The following is a 4,894-nucleotide window of genomic DNA, read 5'->3' on the forward strand; positions in this document are numbered from 1 at the left end:
TTCGTGAGATGCGGTTTCATGAAAGGGAGTTCCGTGAAATGGAATCTCGTGAGATGTAGTTTCGTGAGATGTAGTTTCATGAAAGGGAGTTCCGTGAAATGGAATCTAGTGAGATGTAGTTTCGTGAGATGCGATTTGGGTGAACTTAGGTTTGTGAGACTACAGTGGTTTCGTGTAAAAAGTGGTTTCGTGAGATGAAGTCCCGTGAAAGAGATGTGGTTTCATGAACTCAGGTTCCGTGTGAGACTACAGTGGTTCCGTGTGAGACTACAGTGGTTTCGTGAAAAGTGGTTTCGTGAGATGAAGTCTCGTGAAAGGTGGTTTCCTGAGATGTGGTTTCGTGAACTCAGGTTCCATGAGGCTACAGTGGTTTCGTGAAAAGTGGTTTTGTGAGATGAAGTCCCGTGAAAGGTGGTTTCATGAGATGTGGTTTTGTGAAATGAAGTCCCGTGGAAGGTGGTTTCGTGAGATGAAGTCCTGTGAAAGGTGGTTTTGTGAGATGAAGTCCCGTGAAAGGTGGTTTCGTGAGATGTGGTTTCGTGAACTTAGGTTCCGTGAGACTACATTGGTTTTGTGAACTCAGGTTCCGTGAGACTACATTGGTTTCATGGTGGAGAAGTGGTTTTGTGAGATGAAGTCCCGTGATGAGTGAAAGGTGGTTTCGTGAGATACGGTTTTATGTAGTCTCGTGAAACTTCAGTGAAGCTTGAAGGTGTAGATTTTCGTTTTTTTTGTTATCAAAGAATGTGATGCATGCAAGTGATAATACCACAAGGAATTATTTAGAATAACCACCGAATTGGGTGTTACTAATGTACAAGATTGTTAACGGGAAGATATTGATAAACATCAAAATCAAACTAAAAAAGAAAAAAGGAAAAAGAATACAAAAAGGAAACGAGAAATGGACCAAGCTCCCACCTTAATCATCGATGACCATCGATTATGGTTGGAAAATCCGGAGAAAGTGATGCACGATGATTGGAAACGGGACCTCTGAGCGAGTGGCGATGGACACATGATGCGAAATGACGAGAAATGAAATAAATTTTGATTTTATAATGCAGCCGTCGGACAGGGCAGCTGTCTTAATGAAGAAAGCCAAGTGGCATTTTTCGATTGACCGTTTCATGGCGTGAACTTTTTTGAATGAGTTCATGGTGTGAACTTATTAGGATTGGTTCCTCACAGCATGATCTGTTTTGAACCATTTCACGTCGTGAACTTTTTAGGAATGGCTCACAGCATGAACTGTTTTGGATCATGAAAGTGTAAGATTGATACCTTCTTTTTTCTTCTTCTTCTTCATGCTCAGTCATCAAACATGCATTAAATGAGTGAATGATACCCAGTTTACCTTGTATCCATTGGGCAAAATGTTGAAATTTGAGCATAATGATGAGCTATGGTGGATCATACACTAGAATCAACATCATTAACAAAGTGATTAGCAAATGATTAAGACGTAATTAGTGACAAATATATTAATGTAGGCATGGATACTCAAAAACTAGCAAATTCTCATTAGGGCTATGCCTCAATTTATAGAGTTTACATCAAGCATCAAATCCCATTGATTTCTCCATGATTCACTCCCAGAATATCTCCACCTTTTGCCTGATTCTCTCCACCTCTTCTCTTTTCCCTGAATATCTCCCAGAACATCTCCACACTCCTAAATTCTCTCATGCTACCCATTATTCTCTCCCAGTAGTTTCTTCTCACCTTTTCATAGGTTCTTTCACAATTACATCTCCTCTTTTACAGCCTCTATCCAAGAGCTTGTTCCCACACACACCCTATTCACTTGTATATTTCAATACCTCCCCTCAAGTGAATACTCCTAGTACACCTAGACCCTATACCAAGTTTGCCTCCCCTTACTTGATAGTCCGCGACTAGTGCTCGACTAGTGTCTACTCCTCCCCTCAAGTTATCTCAGCACACCTGGACCCTGTATCAAGTTTCTTTCTCTTGACAGTCTGCGACCAGTGCCTCAAGTCCCTAAACTCCATAGTCCTTGACACACTCTCTCTCTATGTGTCCAAGGCTACTATAAGTGCCCGCGACCTTGACTAAAGTACTCACACATACATCTACCATGTGGCCTACATCATCGGAGGTGGTTTTACTTTATTGGGGCAGGTTACATTGGGTTGTGGGGTCTCTCTCTCTCTCTCTCTCTCTCTCAGAGATTTTCACATGGCTCCTCACTCATTGGAGCCTCACATCTTCTCTTTTCTTCAGTCTTCTTGTCGTGGCAGCTTTTCTCCACGCATACATCTCTTCTTTCAGTCTTCTTGGGGTAGCTTCTCTTCTTGGGGCAGCTTCTCTTCTCGTGGCAGCTTCTCTTCTCGTGTCCATGTCTTCCTTCAGATCTTCTTCTCGGTTTGGATCCTCTTCTTGGGAAGAGATATTCTTCTTCTTTCATGGCTGGGCCCATGAGCTCGTTCGTCAGGTCATTTTGCTCCATGTGAGCAACATGTTTCAATGTTTTGCTGACAGTTCCTTTGGGTTTTTGATGTTTATATTTTGTCATTATGCAATGCAAACCCAAATTTATGCGGGAGGTCTTACCTCTTGCCTTAATCTGGACAAGGGCAGTGTCTATTCCCATTTTTACACTGATGCAATGTGCCCAATACATAATGCGTAAGCATTCATTCTCATGCACATTCCAAATGCAACTTTGGCTGTGAATAATCTTGATTTTGAGTGAGATTTATAGGCATTAACCAAGGGTTAAATGCAAAATGATGATTTTCACAATTTTATCAGCACAATTTTCCCAGAAATTACATTAAATCAAGGGTAACCAATTTGTACGGGATGGTTGGAGTATCAAACCAACTCCGATTTGCAATCTGAAGTTATAGGGATCTGTATCAGATACCTAATGGTTAATTTGAACCCTCAATTGCACCAAAATACAATGATTAGCACTGATTAATCACTAATTAGCAAATTAATGCTCTGGTTTGTGTGCAGAAAACAGAGTATGCGGGGAGTCCAGATCTGGTGCCTTCCACTTCAAATTAGCTCAAATACTTTCAAAGGCATCAATAGCAATGAGTCTAGTAGAGGATTAAGCTAAGAAACACAAGATTTGACCAAATAATGAAAGCTTAATCTCTATTTTACCAAAGTCACCTGCAGATTTGATGAAGAGCTTGGATCTCACTATAGACTTGATGAAACTGAATTCTGTCTTCACCAGCTTGTAGAGCATGCTTGAAAACCCCCGGGGCTAAGAGGAATTAGACCTATTTGATTTGATGAAGTAGAAATCATTGATTTACTGCAGAAAAACGTAGCTTTTTAATCAGCAAAAATCGGGAGCTTGCGTGGGCGGTTTGCGTTTCTAATTTGATGGGCTGGAGCTCCTATGGGTTAGCTATCTTGGGCTAGAAGGGTTTGGGCAATGGTTGAGTGTGCAAGGAGAATGGAGTCCTCCACTGACTGGGGGTGAAGGGGAGAAGTGAAAACTCACTAAAAAATTGATTTTTTGCTAATTATCTACTAATCCTAATTAATTAACTAATGGGCTCATAAACCTAATTGATTCTAGGCATGGCTCTGATACCATGTTGAAATTTGAGCATAATGATGAGCTATGGTGGATCATACACTAGAATCAACATCATTAACAAAGTGATTAGTAAATGATTAAGATGTAATTAGTGAATAATTAGCAAATAGATTAATGTAGGCATGGATACTCAAAAACCAGCAAATTCTCATTAGGGCTATGCCTCAATTTATAGAGTTTACATCAAGCATCAAATCCCATTAATTTCTCCATGATTCACTCCCAGAATATCTCCACCTTTTGCCTGATTCTCTCCACCTCTTCTCTTTTCCCTGAATATCTCCCAGAATATCTCCACACTCCTAAATTCTCTCATGCTACCCATTATTCTCTCCCAGTAGATTCTTCTCACCTTTTCACAGGTTCTTTCACAATTACATCTCCTCTTTTACAGCCTCTATCCAAGAGCTTGTTCCCACACACACCCTATTCACTTGTATATTTCAACACAAAAAATGGATACCTTCATCTTTTATTGCCACGAAAACCAAGGTGACACCTTGGCACTTCTGGGTAGTTGTTGATGTAGTCGTTTTAGCTCCATATAGGAATTTTTTATTCGTCCTTCCACCCAACTGAATAATGTTGTTACTGGGTCCTGTGGGTGGGGGATTTTCTCTGTGTCCCTTGTCTGAGTTTCTTTATTTCTTTTAGGGTATTTATCCAAATCCTTGATCAAAGTGGTTACTGACATTGCTTTGGTAATCCTCAACCCATCTTGTTGAGTGGTCTTTGTCCACCATACCAATGTTTTAGCATTGGTTTTAGCAGTGGGTACTGGTGCTGAATGCTTTTACTACTACCAGAACAGTTTGTGATGGTGGCCATTAAGCGGGGTTTGGGAACCCACACTGCCCTATTGCCTTGGTGGTATCCCCGCGTGATAAAATTCGTGGTGCTTATGCTAGATCAATATGAGTGGAGGAGAGAGACTCAAAATACAAGAACATATCTTGTTTATTAAGTTGCTTATGAATACAACATGGCCTTTGCTCATATCAAAATGCCTTCTAGCTCCACCTTTAAATAGGTGAGCTAGTGGACCATAAGTCCATTTATACACACACCCTTCTCCTACCCTTTTACATAACCTTAGTCTAGAGAGACTCAAAATACCAAAACATATCTTGTTTATTAACTTGCTTACGAATACAACTTGGCCTTTGCTCATATCAAAATGCCTTCTAGCTCCACCTTTAAATAGGTGAGCTAGTGGACCATAAGTCCATTCACACACACACTCTTCTCCTACCCTTTTACATAACCTTAGTCTTTAAATTCCCCCTTCAATACCAAGTATGAAAA

This window comes from Cibotium barometz, chromosome 11 (genome assembly GCF_041138505.1).
Source record: "Cibotium barometz isolate CiBa-2024 chromosome 11, ASM4113850v1, whole genome shotgun sequence".
NCBI lineage: Eukaryota > Viridiplantae > Streptophyta > Polypodiopsida > Cyatheales > Cibotiaceae > Cibotium > Cibotium barometz.